Below are 23,734 nucleotides of genomic sequence, written 5' to 3'. Positions count from 1 at the left end.
CTCAGGAATGGGTTTCAACTTAGAATCAGATGGCGGTTTTCCAAGGAATGTTTGTACTCTAGGTAGGATTGGCTTGTATACAATTACAGCACAGAGTTTCCCATGCAGCCTCCTTCAGAAGCCTTCAAAAGGCCCCTCGGATCTCCAGCGATTTCTGTTGTGTTAAGGCATCAATGTCCCTTTTTAAATAGAAGCGCTCTCTGAGTTGGGACATCCAAGCAGTTAGTGCCCTGAGTTGAATTAGTATGCACCATTAGCAGGTATAAGAAGCTGAGGGAAGGGAACACTGAATGTTAAGTAGGAAAAGCCATTGAAATTGTGAGGTAAAAGAGAAAGGTAACACCACATGACTCATCCTTGAAATTGTGCAAATGAGTCCCATGGAAGATAAGAGAATTCTCTAAGTCACTGATTTTCAAACTTGCCTGCCTGTTAGATTCGTTTGTGAAGATTTTCAAAAATGTTAATGCCTGGGATGTACCCTAGACATTGAAATAGACTTTGGGGGGTGAAGCCCAGGCATCAGTATTTGTTAAAACTGGTCCAAATCGTTTTAATGTGCAGGCCAAGGGGAGAACCATTGATGGGAATCCTCAATTTGGTGATGATGGGAGGACCCACCTACCTTTTAGTGGGAGTTTAGGATCATTTACTGTTATTGTGGAAAAACAATATGAGATCTACCCTCTTACATTTTTAAGTGCACAATACAGCGTTGTTAACTGTGGACACAGTATTTCACAGCAGAGTTCTAATTGCGCTCAGCTTGTATAACTGAGACCTTACACCCTAGCAGCTGGCAACCATCATTCTACTGTCTGCTTCTATATGTTTGATTATTTTAGAAACATCATAAAAGTAGAATCATATAGTATTTGCCCTTTGGTGACTGGTTTATTTTGTTTAGCATAATGTCCTCCAGGTTTATCCATGTTATTTCATGTGGCAGAATTTCCTTCTTTTTCAAGGATAAATAATATTCCTTTGAATGTTTCTTCATCCATTCATTGATTAGGTTGTTTCCATATCCTGACTATTGTAAATAGTGCTCCGGAGAATGTGGGAGTAGAAATATCTCTTTGAGATCTTGATTTTAATTCTTTTGGGTATATATCCAGAAGTGGGGTTGCTGAATTGCATGGTAGTTCTAATTTAATTTTTTAAGGAACCTCTATACTATTTTCCACTGTGGTTGCACTATTTTACATCCCCACCAACAGTGCATAAGAATTCCAATTTGTCCACATCCTTGCCAGTACTTATCTTTTTTCTTTATTTTTTTTTTTCTAATAACAGCCATTCTGACAGGTGTGAGGCAATATTTCGTTGTTGATCTGCATCTGATGATTAGTGATGTTGAACATCTTTTCATATATGTGTTGGCCATTTGGATTTCTCCTGAAATTGGACCATTATCTTACACGAATATCAACTCAGATGAATTAAAGATTTAAACATAAGACCTGAAACTGTAAAACTCCTAGACAAAAACAGGGGAAAAGCTTCAAGACATTAGTCTAGGCAATGATTCTTGGATATGACACCAAAAGTACAAGCAAGAAAAGTGAATATATCAGACTACATTACACTAAGAAGCTTCTGCACAGCAAAGGAAAATATCAACATAGTGGATGGGAAACATGGAACGGGAGAATATATTTGTAAACCATATATCTGATAAGGGGTTAATATCCAAAATATATAAGGAACTCCTACAACTCAATAGCAAGTAATAATAATAATAATAACAATTGAATTAAAAAATGGACAGAGAGATTGAACAAGATTTAAACTTATGTTCAAACTTTTGAACTGATGGACCTCTGGGTCTGCACCCATTGTGAGTACCTTGTTGACAGGATTTAGGTTGATTGAGGTTTTGGAATCTGCCCACCTCTCCATGCCAGCATCCTTCCTAGAGAGCAGTTCTGCGGCTTCCCCAGACCACCCATGCTCTCCTTGCTCGTACTGGTTTGCCATGCAGAGAACGGACCCTTCCAGGAGTCAGCCACGCCCATGCCATTCCCCTCCATCTTTCAGCATGAGGACTCAAAGCTGTAGGGAACTTGGGCTGTTTATGGCCTCATTCAGATTCTCTTAAGTTTAGCATAATTGATGACAGGGGACACTTTTCACTCATCTTTGGAGACAGCATATAGGTGAGCTGAGATAGCAGAGACTTTGGAACCAAATGTACCTGTCTTTAGGGCTCAGCTCCAACATCTCCTGGCCAAGCAACCTTGTCAGTTCCACCTAGGAATCTGAGTGTCAGTTTCCTTTTCTATAAAATGCAGACCCTAGCACTTGTCTCAAATCATGATAGGGAGAATTTCAAAGTAAGAGCATTTACCATTTAGTAAGTTCTCCACATAAGTGAGATCCCTTCCCTCACCCCTTTGCCTTGTACCTGTGACCACCACAGTTCAGACACATTGCAGATGATGAGATAAGGGGCTGCTTTGAACACAGATAAATAAATTAATTGATTCCAAGTGTGTCGTGATCTACAAGCACAACATAAGCTTCTTAGGCTTCGTTGTTGAATGATAAATGGATTTTAAAAGTCCTATATTATGGGGTTTTAATTCATCGTTTATTGGGGACTTTCCTATAAAATGTGAAATCCTGTTAGGATGCATACACAGAATGAAAACACCAATTACCCTGATATACAGACCCAGTCCCCACCGAAAGCACAGGGTATAAAAGGAGCCCATCAATGAAGCATTGTTAGACCCGTCCTGTCAGGAAATGCCCATCCATGGAGGGGGCCCTGCGGTTTCCTCCCCTGAGGCCTTTCCCTGCAGACGGCAAGTCTGGGGCTTTGTCACAACTACGCCCTCTTATAGGGTAGCCCTCCAGCGCCAGGTCTGCCACGTCCTCACCTATTTTACGTTAATCCTCACCACCTCCATTCACCCTCTTTTACCAGTGAGGAAACTGAGACCCAGAGAGGTAAAGTGATGCCCCAAACACTTGTGGACCTCACACCAAAGTCCTCGCCACCATCTTATCTTCCTTTAAAAGCCTAAGACAGAATCTTTTAAGGCAGAGGAGGGGATGAATCATGGCCTTGCTTTCAGGCCCAGCCTGGATCTACAGGCTGCATGGATTCAAAGCTCCACATCATGAGGAAATACAGAAAAATCCTTTAACATTGAGATTTTTTTTTTTTAAAGGAACTCTTTTATTTATTTATTATTTATTAATTTTTGACTGTGTTGGGTCTTCGTTTCTGTGCGAGGGCTTTCTCTAGTTGCGGCAAGCGGGGGCCACTCTTCATCGCTGTGCGCGGGCCTCTCACTATCGTGGCCTCTCTTGTTGCGGAGCACAGGCTCCAGACGCGCAGGCTCAGTAGTTGTGGCTCACGGGCCTAGTTGCTCTGCAGCATGTGGGATCTTCCCAGACCAGGGCTCGAACCCGTGTCCCCTGCATTGGCAGGCAGATTCTCAACCACTGTGCCACCAGGGAAGCCCTAACACTGAGATTTTTGAGGAAGCCTCAGAAAGATGCGGAAGAGCCAGAGACACATGCAGATAGATCAAAGAATATAGTATAAATATATATATATATTTTTTTAATTAATTAATTTATTTATTTATTTATGTATTTTAGGCTGTGTTGGGTCTTCATTTCTGTGCGAGGGCTTTCTCTAGTTGCGGCAAGCGGGGGCCACTCTTCATCGTGGTGCGCGGACCTCTCACTATTGCGGAGCACAGGCTCCAGACGCGCAGGCTCAGTAGTTGTGGCGCACGGGCCTAGTTGCTCTGCGGCATGTGGGATCTTCCCAGACCAGGGCTCGAACCCGTGTCCCCTGCATTGGCAGGCAGATTCTCAACCACTGCGCCACCAGGGAAGCCCTTAAATATATTTTAACACAATAGTTTTAGGCGGCATTTTCTGATTTCTCTGGGACGGATACCTGATGACAAGGATAACAAAGCTCCTTAGAATCTTGGGCCAAATCTTGCTCCAGGGAAAGAAAGCTTCCCAGCTTGTAAGCCAGAGGTGAGACAGATTGTCTGCAACCTGCAACCTCATGTTTTAAAATTTTACAGTGGAGACCTTCAAAATGCACCAGACCTTCAAAATGATATTTCACAGAAAGTTTCAGCGATGTGGGCAATTTCATACACTATAGCTCATATCATTTGTTCTTTTAGCTGTGGCCATAGTGATCTTATTTTTGTTCTGTGTACCTACTGTGCACTGTGCCCTTTCCTGGTCCTACTCATAGGCTGCTTCTCTCCCAACCAACCCCCCTTTATTTTACTAACTCCTATTTGTCCTCTGTTTTCATTTCACGTATTCTTCCTTCCAGCACCCTCAAGAGCTTTGATCAGGTTCATTTTTGTAATTGCTTTGTCTGATTCTACCTGCCTTGCTAAGTTTTGCTCTCTGTGTCACTCATCTTTTCCCCCCCAGGATCTAGCATATGCCTGAAACAGTACAAACTTAGGCACGTTGAATGAAGGAATGAATGTTAAATTTTCAGAGTAAGATGTAAATGGTGTGTGTACGCCTGCATTATATAATCTTCTCTCAACAAAACGTTTTATGGGCCCATAGGCTATAAAACACAGGCTATAAATATTTACCACTAGGGTCTGGGATTATAGGTATATTTTCCCTTATTTTTAGTCTATATCACTTGTATTTTCTACAATAAGCATATGTGATTTTTACAATCAGGTAATAAAAATCAAAATAATTGCCTTAAGACTTGGTGAAGAATACAAAGCAATACATATATCGTGTTCTTCCCGTAAAGCTATTTATATAAAATGTGTATTTCTATTTGCTGAAAAATAATCATAGTCATTTACATAATCACTGCAATGCTTCGTAGTTTTCTAGGTAGTTTTAATCCATCCCCTTATCGGACATTCAACAACCCTTGACATAACTAGCAGAGAGGTTTGCTTTTCACTTTGCAGACAAGGGTACAGAGGCTCCAATCATGTGCGGTATGAAAAGAGGTGGGGCCCTGGCACCTTGAGTTGAGCGCCCACTTGGGAAGGGCACCTGATTTCTCTTGGCGTCAGTTTCCTTATCAGTCAAACTGAGAGAGAAGCACCAATCAGAGAATCAAAGCAGCATGGTAGAGTCACCGCCTACACACAGAAGATGCTCCGAAACCTCCCTGACTCACCTGGGGTTTGTCACCTGTGCAGACCAGGAGCTGGTTTGGAACTCAGGCTTGGCTGTATCTTTTCCATACATGATGCTGTTAATTGAGTGTAAGCCACCACCTCCACCACCACCACCTTAGGGTATAATGTACAGGATCCTACTTACTGGGATGAAGGGTTGGGATGTATCTAGTAGAGGAACAGCCTTTGTCTCTCTAGGATGGCAGTGGTTCTGCCTGCCGTGGGTTGAGGAGTGTTTCATGTCAGCAGATCCGAGCATGCTGCCTCCTCCTTCCAGCCTGTTCCTGGGCCAGTATTGCTTGTGCCATCTTCGTGTCACTGTGGAGGTATCCAAGCCGGAGCCTGGGAACTCCTATGCCTGCGGAATCAGCAGCTGGAGGAGAGTCAAGGCTGCGGGTGTGGCTGAGATTGCGAAGCCATCATGATGCAGCCAAGTGACGAGGACAACTTTTCTTCCACAGATGCCTCGACCAGAGCAATCGTCGCCCTGGACCATGTACTATCTAATGGTCTGCCTCTATCCATGCGAGCCATATATTTAGTTAAATGACCTTTCATGAGCTGTCTTGTATGTAGAAGACTCTCTGCCATGCTGGAGAAATAGAAATAAAAAGCAGGGTCTATCTTTACAGATCTTTGCATCCCCAGCCTCAAGCAGCATGCATGGTACCCAGTAAACCCTCAGTAGACTGTGAGGAGTGAACGGATGCACATGCAAGAGATGTCTCCCAACGGCTGGCTCCACTGCATTTAGAGATCCCTGTATCGTCAGTTTTGAATTCATATTTTAAAGAATCTGGGGAAGATGCCCAGTCTGAAGGTCTTCAACAATTGCACTTGAGCTCTTTGAAATGTCTCTTTAGGGTGGATTCCTGGGCCTGTGACCTGTCCAGTCTTATAAGATCCTGCCCTTAGAAAGGTCCCAGGCTTGGTTTAATTATCTTTTGTCACCCTTTTGAAATTCTTAACAGGTTTTGAATAAAGGCTGCACATTTGCACTGGGCCTTGCAAATCATGTAGTTAGTTCTGTCTCTTCTTTCTCCAAAAAAGACTCACGATACTGGGGGATTTTTTTCAGTATTAAATAACTTAGACAGAACAACATGCTGAGGAACGAAGTCGGGCCGAATCAGAAACATGTGTTAACATTGACTCCTGAGCTTAAGAAAATGAAGATGAAAGAGGCGTCTGTGTGATCGGCTGAACTTCAGCGGCTTGACGTTCAGCTGATCAGCAAACGTTTGAAAAAATTCAAAAACGTTGCTACAAAGAAGTTCTTCTGTTGTTCCTCCATCTCTCTGGCCTTAGATTCCGAAAACCTTACCCCAGTGACTTCCATCTATGAAGTGAGTATGCTCCTTATACCTCAGCTGGAGATGTTTGTTTGTTCATTTATTTTTACAATTTTTAAAATTTTATCGAAGTACAGTTGATTTACAATGTTGTGTTAATTTCTGATGTACTGCAAAGTGATTCAGTTATATAATATATATATATATGCTCTTTTTAATATTCTTTTCCATTATGCTTTATCACGGATATTGAATATAGTTCCCTGTGCTATACAGTACGACCTTGTTGTTTATACAGCCTATATGTTATTTTACAATTTTTAGAGGTTAATTTCCATTTACAGTTATTACAAAATATTGGCTATATTCCGTGTCCTACACTACATCCTCGAGCCTGTCCTACACCCAACAGTTTATACCTCCCCTCTCCCACCCCACAGTGCCCCACCCTCTCCCCCCTGGTGACCACTAGTTTGTTCTCTATATCTGTGAGTCTGCTTCTTTATTGTTATATTGACTCGTTTGTTGTATTTTTTTAGCTTCCACAGATAAGTGATAACATACAGTATTTGTCTTTCTCTGTCTGACTTATTTCAGACAGAATCTGACTTATTCAGTTGGAAATGTTTGCTTCAAAATAAACTGGTACCTTCAACACTGTAGCTTTATAGTGAGTCCAGGGAACGTGATTAACCAGGGCAGGTATTCTGTTCAGAGGGTGAGGAAATAAAAAGAGTCAAAGCTGGGAACCGGGGCCCCCTCAGTGCAGAAGTTTCTGGGAGTCTGAGCCCCAGCTTGCATTGGAATGTGGAAGAATAGAAACTTGTCCTTGGGTCCCCTTGTCATAGACCATTTTGTTTAGAGAGTTTTAGAGCAACAACCAGTGAGTTTACTGGTGTCTGAGGTCCTGCTCTCAGGTGAGTGACACTGTACCTGGAACAGCAGGATTGACAGTCAGGGAAGCTGACGTCTGTCAAGAGGGGCTCATCCAACGTGTGGGGTGATTGGGCTGAAAACTCCAAATTGTTTAGTCCTCCCTCCATGAAACCCCTGTAATGATGTGCTAATGGTTGGCCTCCTATTTTAATCTATTCTTTTTCACATGTCTTTCTGTAGCTCTGCCATTTGGGGGACCTGCAAGTCAAATTCCTGATGGTGAAAGGGTGTATCTTTTAAAGAAAAGGAGAGAGGAACTCATGTTTGTTGGGAACTTAAATACTTTACTTATATTTAGGCATTTATATCTTCCAGAAACCCCATGAGATGATTACCATTTTATAAACAAATAAATTTCTCAAAGGAGGTAGAGCTGTTAAGTAACACCGTAAACTATGGAACCAGGATATGAACACAGCATGAACTCACTCCACATGCCTTGCTCTTTTTCCCAGGACACACACACCAGCTCTGCGGCCGTGGAAGAAAGATCGGTTCTGGGGTCACCCTGAGTGAAGTGGTTTTCTTCAGGTGCTCTTCCTGCTGAGGATCTGAGAGCCAGGACCCCGGTCACGCAGGCTTGAGGCACTTCGTCATCCTGAGAAAACTGCTTCACTTCCTGGGGTCCTCGTGCTCCTGATTGTCAGTGCAGACACGAACGCCTTCACTGCCCACCTCCCTGGACTGTTTGGAATTAGAGGGAACACGTTTCAGGTAGAAATCCTCCCAAAGAAGTCAATGGCACGTGATGACAAGGTAATTGTTGGTGATGTAATTTGTTTTTGCAGAGACCTGAATAGGTTTATTCTGGAGGTGATAATTGGGAAGGGCTGTCCCCAAGCCTCCAGGCACCATAGGCAGCCAGGTCGAGCTATTTAAACTGAGAATTTCATGAACAAGGCAGAATAAGTCGTTTAACTCCTGTGCAGGCAGGGTGAGGCAATGGCATTCATCGATGTGGCAGAGGAAAGATGGGCTCGGGTTCTTAATTAAGGGACCCTGTGAGCATGTTTCCTTCTCCGGCATCTTTTGAGCAGAGAGAGCGGTGGCTTCCACAGAGGGAATGGGCCCCAGCACCCTCCCCGGCCTCAGCCAGCTGACTCCCAACCCTGGGATCTGGCTTCAGGAAGATCAGGTTTACATCCTAATCCTTAGGAAACTTTGCCTCAGCTCACCAGATCCATTCCAACCGAAAGGTGAAAGGAAATGAAGAGTTAGCTGAGCCAAGAAAGGCAATCACACCAACACAGACCAGAACCAAGTTATGTCACTCTGGGCTTTCTGCACCGTTGCCACCATTAACACCTGGAAAGCCTTTGATTCTCACATTAGCAAAACATGCCATAAAGCACGAGCTTCCCCTCTTCCCACAGACCTGGCCCCATCGCACGCGGGAGGGGGACTGTCACAAAGGCGCCATTCAGTCCTGGCAAGGCTGTCTTGATCAGGCCTCTGAGGGGAAACTTCAACCAGAGTCTTCACATAGATGTGCAGGCAATTACAGCATCCGATCCCAGCAGCCACTGCGGGAGGGGGTCTTGAAGTATCTGAACCCAGAAGGACAGTGGAAATGAGTGAGTCAAATCACCTTATTTTACAGAGAAGGAAATTGACACTTCAGGTGAGGATTTTCACCTGCAGCATGAATTTTTATGTTTACCATGTGTCAGACACCGTGCATAATGTTAAGGATGCAATGGTTCCTAACCTCAGTTCATTCAGAAGAGACCGTCAGTCATGGTCATGGTACCTAGAATGTTCACCATTTACGACCAAATACAAAATACCTGTGGTTGTAATGAGAGCCCCATCTTCCCAATTAGAAAGTCCAAAATAGGGTTGTGCACACACACACACACACACACACACACACACAATCACACAATCACACACAATATGTAAGTAGCTAAGTTGGCCAAAACTTCATAAAATATTTAAATTTCAAATTAGCTGTACATTGCAAATTATATAATTTATAAACGATGCTAAATCTTTCTATTCTCATTTCATGATGCAAGTATATTCAGACTCCCCACAGGGCCCCTCAGTGTCAGTAACCCCTTGTCAGGAGAACTGTTCTTTGAATCAGCTAACACTCGGCATCTTTATTTCCATCTGTGTGAGAGGCAGCTCTTCTCGGATCCTTGTAAGATGTTGTCACTGGAAATTTTCTCTTAAGTCACAAGTTCCATTCACTCTTCATGAGCTTCTCAGCATGAATCTGTTTCTCTAGTGTTTTTTGAAAGTGATTTTTTTTTTAAGGCTTGTTGGTGACCACACGCCAGGAAAGAACTTAAGAGGTCATAATCCCCCTTTACCCAGAGGAATAACTACACCTAAATTAAATTGCTTTGCCCCATTTGTTAATAATTCCATTCGGTGACTTCTAGGAGGATCCAATACCAACATTTACTGAGGTTGCTTCATGCTAATGTCTCTTCTCCAAATACTACTCTGATTTGAAAAACAAAATATTAGGGGGGAGGCCCCCGTAATAGACTTTATATGGAATCAGATAGCATACAACTCCCTATTTTCAAAAGGATATTTTTTGACGAAGATAGTTGGCCTTTAAATCTGGCATTCATGGTAAATAAGTGTACATTAAAAGGTGAAAAGAGGAAAGTGTGATTGACTTTTTCTAGGGGAGAGAGAGGATGAGTCATGAAACTTTCCAAGGAAGAGGTGATGTCTGACGGTGATTTGGAAGAACCAGAGGATAAGATGCTAAGGAAATTCAGTTGGGAAAAATCACTCATACAGAGGCATATTGGTGAGAAACAGCGCAGCTAAGAACCATGGATGGTCTGAGGGTTCATACCCGGACGTTATTATTTACAACCCAGCAAGCAGCACAAACTTCATGGTCACACTGGTTCTCCTCGTCCCCCAGGCTTCATGGAGCCAACACAGAAGCGGGCCCAGGGGTCACTGTACACACAGTAGGTTTGCCTCACAGATGACGAATCCCAAGTTTCAGGGCAATGGAAATCCTTCTATTGGACAGCAAGCAAACTTGTGCAACTTTTGCCCTGGAGAGAGACATGATCTTTATTTTACTGGACAGTAAACAAACCTGCTCTCTGTTCCAAAGGGTGACACTATCTCCAAGGCTGTTGACAAGATGGATTGAAACAAAATTGTTAGTGCTTCTGCTTGCAATGCTTGCTGAAATCAGAGAACCCAGTGGAGAATTGTCTCCCAATAGGAAAAGCAAATATACTTGACGTGATGTGTGGTCACAAAGCTGACCAGATCTGCTCACGTCCTGGGCAGGTCACTGACACTGCTCTCCTTCCCTCCACTATTTGTGGGGCTCTTCTGTGGGGTCAGTGGGTCTCTGGACGCATGTAAGCCTAAGGGGCTACATGATGAGGGAAGAGCTCATGTGGTAGATAGAATTTTAACATGACCCCCAATGACCCGTACCCTTGTATGTTCCCCTCCCCTCAAGTGTGGGAAGTGTATATGGGCGTGTCATTCCTATAATTGGGTTACATTATATGGTAACAGTAAAGAGATGTTGAAGATGTAATTAAAGCCCCTAATCAGTTGACTGATATCAACTGATATCCCGAGTGGGTCTGACCTAATCTGGTGAGCCTTTTAAAAGGGTCTAAAGGCAGCAGCAGACACTCTCTTCCATTGGTCTGAAGAGGCGAACTGGCTTGTTGTAGAAGTAGCTGTGCAGCAGGGAATGATGAGTGGCCTTTAGGAGCCAAGGGCCTCAGTCCCACAACCACAAGCAGCTGAGTTCTTTCAATAACCAGTGAGCTTGGAGGAGAACTTTGAGTCTCAGATGAGATCCTGGCACTGGTCAACACCTTAATGGCCTAAGCAGAGAACCAGTTAAGCTGTCTTTGGACTTCTGACCCACGGAAACTGTGAGGTAAGATGTCTGTGTTGTGTTCAGCCACTGAATGAGTGGCAATTGGTTACACAGCAACTCATTCAGCATAAAAGTAACTTCCCGTAGTTACATACTCTTATCTCTGCTTGCATGAGAGAGCAGAATGAAGACACATGTTTACTGAGCGCTAAAAACATGCAGGACACTAGATGGGCATTGTGAGGATTAACAACGATGCCCTGTGCAAAACCTTCCTGCATTCTCTTTTGGCCATTTTGGGAGAAGGGAACATTGTGAAAAAATTAGCTCCTGGGCTTCCCTGGTGGTGCAGTGGTTAAGAATCCGCCTGTCAATACAGGGCACACGGGTTCGATCCCTGGTCCGGGAAGATCCCACATGCCGTGGAGCAACTAAGCCTGTGCCACAACTACTGAGCCTGCACTCTAGAGCCCGCGAGCCACAACTACTGAGCCTGCACTCTAGAGCCCGCGAGCCACAACTACTGAAGCCCACGTGCTACAAGTACTGAAGCCCTCGCACCTAGAGCCCGTGCTCGCAACAAGAGAAGCCACTGCAGTGAGAAGCCCGCACACCGCAATGAGAAGTAGCCCCCGCTTGCCGCAACTAGAGAAAGCCCGCGTGCAGCAACGAACACCCAACGTAGCCAAAAATAAATGAATTTAAAATAAAATTTAAAAAAAATTAGCTCCTAACACACAATTAATGTATTTATTTGTTGTTCCTTCAATAGACATTAACTGAACACCTAAGTATATACCAGTCAGTGTGCTAAACCTGCTGGAAAATCCTGACTTCACTTTCAGTGTAATTCTCGCTTCTCTATTTTTTTCCTCTCTGCCACCAATGGAGCCAATTATGTCCACCTACAAGCTTCCCTCTACTCTAGTCTAGTAGTTCTACGTGGCTGTTCATATAATCACCTATGGAGCTTCAAAACAATACCCAACCCATTCCCCTAACCAATTAAGTCAGAATATCTGGTGGTGGATGCCAAGGATCAAAATATTTTTTTAAAGCCTCCTATGTGATGTCAATGTACAGCTAGGGCTAAGTTATAGATAGGAAAGAGTTAAGATCCTGAGCCTGGTTGCTCAGTGAACCAGACCCTTTCAGAGCCTTCCCCTTCTGTGTTGGGAACAATTTCATCTTTCAATTGATCAGGTCAAAAATCTTTCTCGGCTTTCTCTTCTCTCCCATAATTTTAATGATTTTTCCTTTTCCTCTAGTGACCCAGGTTTCTCTTGTTAACTAGTCCTCTACATCAGACGTTGGCAAATTTTCTCTAGAAAGGACCACATAGTAAATATTTTAGGTTTTGTGAGCTACTGGATTTCTGCCCAAACACTGCCTCTATACCAGGAAAGCAGCCATAGATTATATGTAAATGAATGGGAAAGAGGTGCCTGTGTGCTAATAAAACTTTACCTATGATGTTGAAGTTAGAACTTCAAATGTTTCATAGACCATAAAATTTTATTCTTCTTGGATTTTTCTTTTCTTAACTATTTAAAAACGTAAAAATCATTCTTAGCTCAAGGGCAATACTAAGGCAGGGGGTAGGCCCAATTTAGCTTTTGGACCATTATTTGCCAACCCTTGTACTACATCATTGATTCCACAAGTATTGATTCAGCTTTTTACTTCCTCTATTCCCTATTTTAATATTTGGTATAATTGTATTTTGGTTTAATTGCATTTTTCCTCTAACTCTGTCAGCTCCTTTAAAACCTTATCTGCTGGGGTTTCCCTGGTGGCACAGTGGTTAAGAATCCACCTGCCAATGCAGGGGACATGAGCTCAAGCCCTGGCCCAGGAAGATCCCACATGCTGTGGAGCAACTAAGTCCGTGTGCCACAACTACTGAGCCCGCGTGCTGCAACTACTGAAGCCCGTGTGCCTAGAGGCCATGCTCTGCAACAAAAGAAGCCACCGCAATGAGAAGCCCGTGCACCGCAACTAAGAGTAGCCCCCGCTCGCCGCAACTACAGAAAGCCCACACGCAGCAATGAAGACCCAGTGCAGCCAAAAATAAATAAATTAAATAAATTAAAAAAAATAAAAACAAACTTTATCTGCCACTGGACCAGCACAAATTCCATCCCACTTCATAGCACTAATATTTATTTACATGATAAGAGCAGAAAGCAGATGCAGTCTATTTATTTTCCTGCCATTTGTATTGAATTATTTTCATAAATGTGCCTTTGCTCTGAACCTTTATGGCCATGACTTACCTTTTTATATGTCAGAATCTTTTCTTGCAGCCCATATTGTTGTTTTCTGTTGCTGTCTTTTAGTTTTTCCTCTATGAAGTGAGATCTGTACATGTCTGCTGTTTGCCAACAGACGGGGATGTGCGTTCACTTTCATCTTTTTTATTGTCCACTTGGGTGCGGCCCTGATTTTTCTCTCACATCTTAAACTGTGCTATAAGCACCATCCCTAACTTCAAGTCTAGTATCTGGCAGAACTTTATCTTGTGCTGCTTTACTGCAAGGCTGGATTTTTTTCCCCCTCCATCCCCTCGATATGGTCTTCTGAATATCAAAAATGTTTTCTCCTCAAGGGAACCCTCCTACACTGTTGGTGGGAGTGTAAATTGGTGCAGCCACTGTGGAAAACAGTATGAAGGGTCTTCAAAAAACTAAAAATTGAGTTGCCATATGATCCAGCAATCCCACTCCTGGGCATGTATCCAGACAAAACTATAATTCGAAAAGATACATGCACCCCTATGTTCGTAGCAGCACTATTTACAATAGCCAAGACATGGAAACAACCTAAGTGTCCATTGTCAGGTGAATGGATGAAGAAGATGTTATATATCTATCTCTCTCTCTCTCTCTATATATATATATATATACGTATGTATATATATATATATACACACACACACACAATGAAATACTACTCAGCCATAAAAAAGAATGAAATAATGCCATTTGCAGCAACACGGATGGACCTAGAGACTATCATACTAAATGAAGTAAGTCAGACAGAGAAAAGCAAATATCACATGATATCACTTATATGTGGCATCTAAAATATGCCACAAATGAACTTATCTACAAAACAGACTCACAGACATAGAGAACAGACTTGCGGTTGCCATGGTGGAGGTGGGTGCGGGAGGGATGGATTGGGAGTTTGGGGTTAGCAGTGCAAACTATTATGTATAGAAGGGATAAACCAAAAGGTCCTACTCTATGGCATAGGGAGCTATACTCAATATCCTGTGATAAACCATAATGAAAAAGAATACATATATGTATAACTAAATCACTTTGCTGTACAGCAGAAATTAACACAATGTTGTAAATCAACTGTACTTCAATAAAATTTGTTACAAAATGTTTTCTCTTCCCATCCTCTCTTCTGTGTATTTGAAAGAATCTATACTTGTTGTTTCTATAAGCCTGTGAAAGTGCACTCCTCCTAGCCCAGTGCTTCTAATTCGCCGCTGCCCCTAGTGGACTTGTTACTGACAATGTTCTACTGTGTGAGGTCCTTTCCACAGCTGGACTTGCTGATATCAGGGCTGGGTGAGCGTAAGTGGGCAGTGGGGTCGGAGGGGAGGAAGCAGGCCCAGTCTCACCTGGGTAGATGTGTCTGGGGGCCAAAAAGGCCTTTTTGTTCAGCATGGAGATGAGGCGCTTGGGGGAAAGGCTATGCAGTGGAGGCGGCAGCATCCTCCAGCTTCTCTGCTTTCAAGTTCCGAGGTCCAGGTAGGAGTCACTCACTGGTCCTTTCCCCAGTAAGCTCATTCCTACTGTAGGCAGGAACATTTCCTTCAAATACCAGTATGCCATTCATCAAAATGCTCACTTCTAATAATACTGCACCTTTGCTATGAAAAAAAAAGAAAAAAAAGTGTTCGTAGGTATGGATTCAGAACCACTAAGTGACTTGCCTCAAATTTCGCAACACGTAAGGATTGGAAACAAGATTTAAGCCCACTTCTCCCTTCTACTCTATCTCCTATCTCCAGAGGTTAGACTATCAAGAAGTTAGCTGACAAGTCAAAAAGTAACACCAAAATGCATAGTATGTTGTTGTAAAAATTGGTAAAGTCATTCATCAATAGAAGATCAACTGCTCTCAATGTGTTTTATGGGGGGTTTTGTCTGGTCCCATCTCTGACTATCCAGTAGACCTTGGCATGAAGAAGCAATTTACAAAGGAAGCCTATATTGTCATAATTCTAAGTTCTCTAGCATTTGATTTATAAGTCTGAGGCAGTTTGGGGAATGCTGGCGCCCAGGATGCAAATTGTGATCCATAAATTAATGAGTGATTAAAATTGTGCTAAGGCAAACACATAGCCATAAATCTGAATGATGCATGATTATTGCCAGCCATAGCGAGCAGATGTATAGAAATAATTGGCTTTTAATGCTCATTAGTCAGTTTTATTACAAATAATGCATTTGCATGATGTTTGTAAATTTATGCTCCAGTGGGAAGACGCGGTGACAGCACAGTATAAACAAGCAGAGCGATTACGAAAAACGCATCCAAAATGTATGAATGTGCTCAAAGTTACATTTATTTGTATGTTTATTTGTTTTTAACCTTGCTTCCTTCCAAAACAAAATAATTTATGGCAATTTGAAGAAATAGAACCATTATGAGAATTTTTCATGAAGACATTATGAAGAAAAGAAAAATGAAGGTCAGAAAATACAATGAACCAAGCAGCGAGTTAATATGCAAGATGAATGTCATAATATTCTGTGCACGCGATAAAAATGTAATGCAAAGTATCCCCTGCATTTATTAGCATTCAAAGCAAAAGAGTCAAAACTGATTAGTGTAAGGTTCATGTGTTCGTAGGGAAGAATGTAAAAACAAAAAAGTATGTTTTTCTCAAGGGAAATATAACATTTCTCAGTAAAATAACCAGAGGGAAATTTACCTAATAATTGTTCAGAAAGGTGACATGGACATAAAAGGAGACCAATCTTCAAATATATCTCTAAAGCAAATACAATAGAGTTTTTTTTCTTTTCTTTTCTTTTCTGATAAGCATGTGAGCTGATATTCTTCTGCCAAATCACAGTTTAGTAAAAAGCAGGCCCTTGAAGATGAGAATTTACCTCTCTTTCCAATCCCCTTCCCTGCCCTATTCATGCACACTTCTTGGCCCATCATCTTTCCCAACTACCCATATTATAATTTTAACTGGATAAAAATTTAGCATTTACCTTATTATGACTGTAAAAGCTATTCACAGTAGAGTGATATACTACACTTCAATGAACTTCCTTGCACAGCTTTGCTTTTCCTAAAATTGTCTTATCTCTTTTCTATTTATTATTGCTAATTCAACCCCCAAATCTTCCCCAGAAAGAAAATCTCCCCATAATGTAGTTGGATACATCCAGTAATATAAAGATTTCATCCACTTGAAGACATTTCTTCCAGAGGCTTCTGTTCAGACTGGCAGCTTGCTGAGCCTGGGATCTCTTCTCACTGTCACCCTGGAGACCCCCCTTGGCTCTCTTGTATTGAATTCTTAGTTTAATGAGTCCCACCTTTGTTGATGCCTTCCCCCTTTTTAGGTAAAATGCTTCCTTGAATAGCTATCTAGAAAGGAGTATTTGGGGGGGGGGCGGTAATTTTTGAGCCTATAAACATCTCAAAATGACTATTTTATAATCATGCAGAATTGATGGTAAAGATGGCATAGAATAACAGCTGGAAATATTTCTCTCAGAATTCTTAAGGAGGTGCCACTTCGGCTTCTACCATGTTGCTACTGGAACCAAGTTTTCTTTCCTACTAGGAACACAGCATCACCTAGAGACTCCGATTCAGTGCATTTACTGCTTCCTGGAGGATGGCATCCCATCCTCCACCAGTCTCTGAGCTGGTGCTTCAGCTGTGCTCTTGCTGTTCCAGTGTTCTTTCAGGCCAGCAGCTTCTGGGTGGTGTCATATTTATGATCAGTTCTGTGGTCATTGACTCAGGCCTTCACCAGCATTGCTTATCAGAGGGCCCACTGGTTTTTTTGCAACTTTATGTAGGATCCCATGCCAGTGGATCCAACACCCCATAAATCTTCAGACAGTGTTGCTGTCCAAGAACCCGTGTGCAAGAGTATCTAAAGTATCTCTCAATTTCTCTCAGAATGAAATGCAGGCACGTGCAGTGTGGGATGTGCCGCCAAGAGACCAGCTGGTCTGCTGAAGGAGTGGTGCTGTACCAGAGACTGAGTGTCATCCTGGATTACCAGGGTGTGCCCTACATCCAAGGGCAAGTGTTCTCACAAGAGACAGAGGGGAGATTTGGTAGATACAAGGGCAGGAGTCAAGGTGACCATGAAGGCTAAGATTGGAGGGAAGGAGTCACAACCCAAGGAATGTCTGGAGCCCCCAGAAGTGGAGGAAGAAAGGGATGAAAACTCCCCTAGAGCCTTGAAGGAAATTTGCCCTTGTCAACACTTCAATTTAGTACTTCTAACCTCCAGAACTGTGTGTAAGAAAATAAATTTCTGTTATTTTAATGGTAATTTGTTATGGAAGCCACAGGAAACCAATATAGATGGAATCCTGGTTTGCCGCCAAACATTGAACACCTAAATATTCTATTGATTTGACACTTTGTAGGGTTTATCTCCCCCCTTCAGTTGTACATGTGTCTCACTAAGGCTTCAACAAGGTAGCCACTTTTTGCTCTTCTAACCTGATAAGCATGACTTATCAATGTTGTGGGTTAATGTAATATTCTGTGGGATATCAGATAGTCCAGAGTCTTTTCAGACTATATTTTTGACTAGGTGAGGGAGAGAAGAAATTAATATCATCCTGGGGCACAAGCATGAACCTATAGTTCTGTCTAGTCAAAGTAACACAAACTATTTTTGATCTTCTTTTCTGATAGGGATGGAAAAGATTGGCCACAATCAACGGACCCAAACCATGTACTTTGAAATCATGTTAATATACAGTATCAATGATACCTGGTCTGGAACAGAGATTGAAATTGCAGTTGGGATTACTACTTGGTGGAGTTTATGGTAGTCTGTTATCCTCCTCTAAAACTCATCTGGTTTCTGCAGGAGATTGATGGATTAAATGGGGTTTGACAGGGACCACTCCCTATGCATCATTTAGATACTTGTGAATGAAACTAATGTTCAACAAATGTTCACCTGGATGTGATACCGTTTTTGATTTACTTTCTTGGCTTGGTGGGAGGAGCAGTTGCAGAAAGATCTGGGAAAAGGAGCCGACTTTGTGGACCCACAGTTGGTTGGATATTGGCCAGGACTCGGTCTGTTTACCTGGCCCCATTCCAACACTGGGGCCATGATGACTTTTGAGTCTGGTGTCAATGTCAAGTTGGGTTTTCCTATTCCCTCCGTATAAAGTTGTCCGAGTTGACAACTTTGGGGAAGGACTAGGAGAGTCATTATCATGACCCTGATGCAATTCTCCATGGCATTGCAGGATCCTTCATTCTGTCCTCTCCCTTATTTAATAGATTCTCAGTATTAAAATTGGCTTAGGTCCAGAAGCTATGTAAGAGATTATAATTTATTTTTTGAATGGAGTCAACTGTTTTCACCCTCCAGATCATTCATCCTTGATTTTTTCTGATGAGACAATTTGAGTATTGTCCTAATTGGCTTTCCAAATACTTTGACTCTAGGGACACTGCATTCTAATGATTATCTCTACAGCTCTCTTCTAGCCTGCTGCTACAATCTTGCCATGTATTACAATGATTGTGTCTACCTGTATTTCAACAATTAAGTGCCATCACCTGGTTTAAATAGAGATTCTATCATCCTCATGGCTATCCGTGACTCTAGTTCTATAATGTTCTCCCCTACTGTCAATCCTGACCAAAAACGAGAACCGCCAACGAACTTCTTAGTGATGTTGATGCCCCTCTCACCAGCACATTCCTTGTTTCCTCTGGGAAAACCCATAAAGTGGGTTTTTCATACACTGTATATCGCCTCCGCATGCCCACTTCCTGAGCCTTCGAGTCCCATAAAACACAGACATTCTGGCATTTAGTCCTCACTCACCCTGGGTATCACTTTTTCTAGGCTTCTAGGAACAAGTTTGCACCATGTCCGAGGGTTTTTGCTAAGTGTTATATCCAATGTCTTGCAGGGGAGAAACATCTGGTTAGGTTAATAGGGAGGGGAAGGCCCCTTGAGCAGGCTCAGAAATTTGGGGGAATTTGGGAATTCAAAAATTTTAGGGACATCAACCCATATGTCTTCATTCCATGTGTCTGCGTGCTATTCTTTCCAATCAGGCTCTTTACCCAGGAATAAACATGTTGGCGACGAGTTTACTCTTCTTTGTAGCTCAGCTGCCATGATGACTAAGTTGTGAGGCTGTTCCTCAGCTTTCTTTGCCCTTCTGCTACAGGGGATGGTAGCCTTTTTATATGCTACTACAGACACTCTGGCTTTCACACTTGGTCTCTTAATTACTCTCAGTCTTAGCTTTATGTTTTTCTAGATCTTAAATACAGCTTAACAATAGTCATATACTAATCTCACTGCCTTTATCACCCCTATTTTCTCCATACGTTTCAGATGTCTGATGTATTACACCAGCTAGTGCATTCCCTTTCACTGGCATAGCATCCCAACTCACCTCCAATGTAAGTTTTAACAAACAGATACCATCGTGTTCCAGGACTATATGTGCACCACCAGCCACAAGTGATTGCAACCTAATAACCAGCTGGGTGGTGGATAGTCCAGCTCAAAAATCCCATTTTAATTCTGCTTGCTTCAATCAACTATTTGGATTCATCAGGATGCCGACTCTAAGTTGAAATTCAGTGTTCAGAGTGTTTATTAGAATATCCTTGCAATCAATCTCCATGGAAGGGAAGCAGACAAAGCAGGATTGACCAAAAGGAAAAGCTTAGCTGCCTCCCAGGCACAGCCTCAGCCAGTCCCATGGAGAACATGGAGCTTGGGAACTAAAATGGTTCATCAGAACTGCCCTGCATTGGGCTGAAATGGCTGGACCTTTATGCCACTGCCTTGATCAGTCATTCCAGGTGAGTCACTCTTGGAAGGCCATGACCTTGGTCAAGATGGCTCTCTGAAGCTGAGGCAGTCCCTGAAAAAGATGGCAGTTAAAGCTTATCTCCTAATAGCTCTACCAACAGCTAGGGGGCCAAGTCCTTCATTCATGGGACATATGGGGGCTACATCTCTATGGCTACCATGCTTTGACTCTGCCTTAGGAAGATGTGAGCAGGAAATTAGTATTCTTTTCATCTTCTGCAGACCCAGTTTTATTCTTGCTATCAATATAGGAAATTATAATCTCATTCTGAGTTGATGTTCCCCCCCAAATCCCAATAAATCCCAGAATAATTATCAATGCACCATAAAAAATACCATCTCTAGGTATAAGTAGGGAGTATGGAAGCTAAACTCTTAATTCTTCAGAGCATAAAAGAATAGTTTCAAAATGATCCAGTAAATAAAAATTGAGTGTCTATGGTGTGTGAGATACTATGCCCAGTGGCAGTGATTCCAAGAGAGATGCTCCAGATCCAGGAGGAGAGACAGACAAAAACACATTGGACATTAATACTGTTCAAAATGTGTTATCATTAAATAATGTCCCGGTTACAGTGAGAGCTCGGGAAGAGAGCACCCAAGGAGCACTTTACAAAGGAAGCTCAGACACCTCTGAGCAGAGACTTCCGACACAGAGCATCCATTCAATGGATGCTTGTTGAATAAATTGTGTGTGGAATATTAACAGGCAACAGAAATTATGGTGGATGGGAGAATCCAAGTAGACATTGAAGGCCTGCTTGTTTTCCGTGTATAGAAAGCAGTAGGTAGTCCAGTGTGAGTATTTATTAGATGAGGCTAGAAATATGGGGTGATGTCATATTGCCTTGAATTCTCTTATAAGGAGTCCTGACAATATTCTATAAAGAGTGGCAGAGGGCATGGGCTTCTTGAGGGTTTTGATCTGGCGAGTGAGTAACACATCGGTGGTTTATGGTGGTCCCCCTGTAGAAGTGAGAGGAATGGACTGGTTAAGGGAAGAATTACAGCACGATGACCAGGTAGGAGGCTGATGCAACTGCCTGGTGAGTGACTATGAGGCCTAAAGTACGATACAAAATGAAGGTGGACCAAAGGGGAAAGGGCGGGGTGGGATAAATTACGAGTTTGGGATTAAGATATACACACTATGGTGTGCAAAATAGATAACCAACAAGGACCTACTGTATAGCACAGGGCACTATCCTCAATGTTTTCTTATAACCTATAAGGGAAAAGAATCCGAGAAAGAATATATATATATTCTGTAACATCGTACGGAAAACCCGAGCGAACTTTTTGGCCAACCCCGCAGATAAAACTGAATCACTTTGCTGTACACCTGGAAATAACACAACATTGTGGATCAATTATACTTCAGTAAGTTTTTTTTTTTTTTTTTTTTTGACGTAAACGTTGAGAGAAAACATTCCAGAGGGATATTGAAACCACATTTCGGAAAGATGCCCTGTGAGCCATAGCATCACATGTCCACTGACCCTCACAAAACTCAGTAGTACCTATAACCTTACCTTGTCAATCCTTCCCGACAACCAAGTGACTCAATATTCTGGTCGCCCACATACAGATAAGAACACTGAGCACGGAGGCCATAGATGACCAGCGGAGGTGGGATTTGAACTCAGTCCTGACTGTCTCCAAAACCCAGCCTCTTTCACTGCAGCCTTACCCACTTGATCAAGATACATCACTTCAACTCAATTCATTTCTTTCATAATAACTGCATAGCAGTAACTACATCTTTTTGTCTCCACCTTTTTTTAGGTACTATTACAAGATACTTAGGAAGCGAAGACACTCGTTGAACTGTGCATCCATTTGTTATGACCGACCTTTAGGTCTGAGCGGTCCCAGAGCCACTGAAAGGTGGCGTGGTGTTCTAGAACTCCACAAGAGCTAACTACAAGCACATACCTAAGGAATGAGGCAGCACAAGGCAGTGTATTTCAGCCTTCTGTCAAAATACACCAATTACTGATTTGTTGGTCTCTGAGCCCAAATTGGCTCCCGCTGGCAAGCAAGGTCATTGTATCTGTCACCCTCTTCACACCCCCTGGGGAACATCTTTTCCAGACACTGCTGTCACGTGAAACCAGATGTGATTTCAGTTACCTGCTCACTGTCTGTCTCCGGGCTTTGAAAGAGTTTTAGGAAGACAGGAACACTGCTTGTGTGCCCCATGCACCGATCATGCAGCCTCACGTCCGAAGCTGGGGAAGCCTGCTCCCTAATGGGATGATTACTTGGATGAAGATTTTGCAAAAAATTCTCTAGCAGAGACCACTGAGCTGTTGCCCAAGGTAAAACCATTCAGTGGCTTAAGCCCAGAAGGACTTTTTAAAAAATTATTATCATCACTATTATTTTAAGGAATTACCAAAGATTGGCTCACAGTGTGTCTTTTGCTGCAAGCCCATCAGTGCTCCATGCCCCAGTTTTATAAAGTCACCTAAAAATATCGCTCATCACCTGCTGTTGACAACTGGCCACCAGCAGATTTGAATTGGGTGATGTCTATTGAAGGAAAAAGATCTGTCCACATCCATTTCTGAGAATCAGGTGAAATCCTTGTTTTACCATCAGGTGGCCTTGAGTTTGAATCACAGCACCTTTGCCTTCTAGCTCTCCAAATTCCTTTATATTCTTCTTCTGCCTTCTCATACATGGTGGGCAGGGTCTAGCTGTACCAAAATGTACTATCTGAGCTTGAGTGCATTTCTCAGCCCAAATCACCTTACATATTTGGAGGGAGCAAAGAGACTCAGATACAGAGCTGGGAAATTCTCAGATAAGGAGAGCAGGAATGAAAAAGAGCAGGCAAGTTGAGCATGAATGGGAAGGGGGTGGTCCTCTTCTTCTGGTTTCCTTCTATGTATAGGGGAGTCTGCAGGTGTTCTCTGGGTAACATTAGCCAGTCCACTTTTCCTCTGAATCTGTTTCTCATCTCCAACAAGAAATAGCAGTCTGAACTCTTCATGGTCATGATAAAAATTAAGAGAAATAATATATTTATGGTGTCAATCATAGAGCCTGGCATATGAGATGTATTCCACAATGGAGGTCTCCCTTTTCTTCACTTATATAAGGATTTTAGAATTCACCAGGTGCTTTCATAGACATCATCTCTTAAATATTTCAAAATCTTGGTGAAGAAATTAGGATTGATCTGTGTTTATATGCCTATTTAGCAGATGAGGAAAACTGAGGCTCAGGAAATTGGTCAAAACCCTGAAACTGATGTGTACCAACGTCCCCCCACTCCCTGCCTGGGTCTCAAATCATGGTGGATTTCCCCTTATTTTAAGAATTTCAAATCGGGCTAGTCTCATCAGGGAACTTTAAGATGTTCATAAATTGTGAATTGTTGCTTTTCAGAACCCTGCACTCCAGAGACGAGAAATGCTCCACTGCATTC

Source organism: Eubalaena glacialis, chromosome 14 (genome assembly GCF_028564815.1).
Source record: "Eubalaena glacialis isolate mEubGla1 chromosome 14, mEubGla1.1.hap2.+ XY, whole genome shotgun sequence".
Taxonomy (NCBI): Eukaryota; Metazoa; Chordata; class Mammalia; order Artiodactyla; family Balaenidae; genus Eubalaena; species Eubalaena glacialis.
This window is presented reverse-complemented; position numbering follows the sequence as displayed.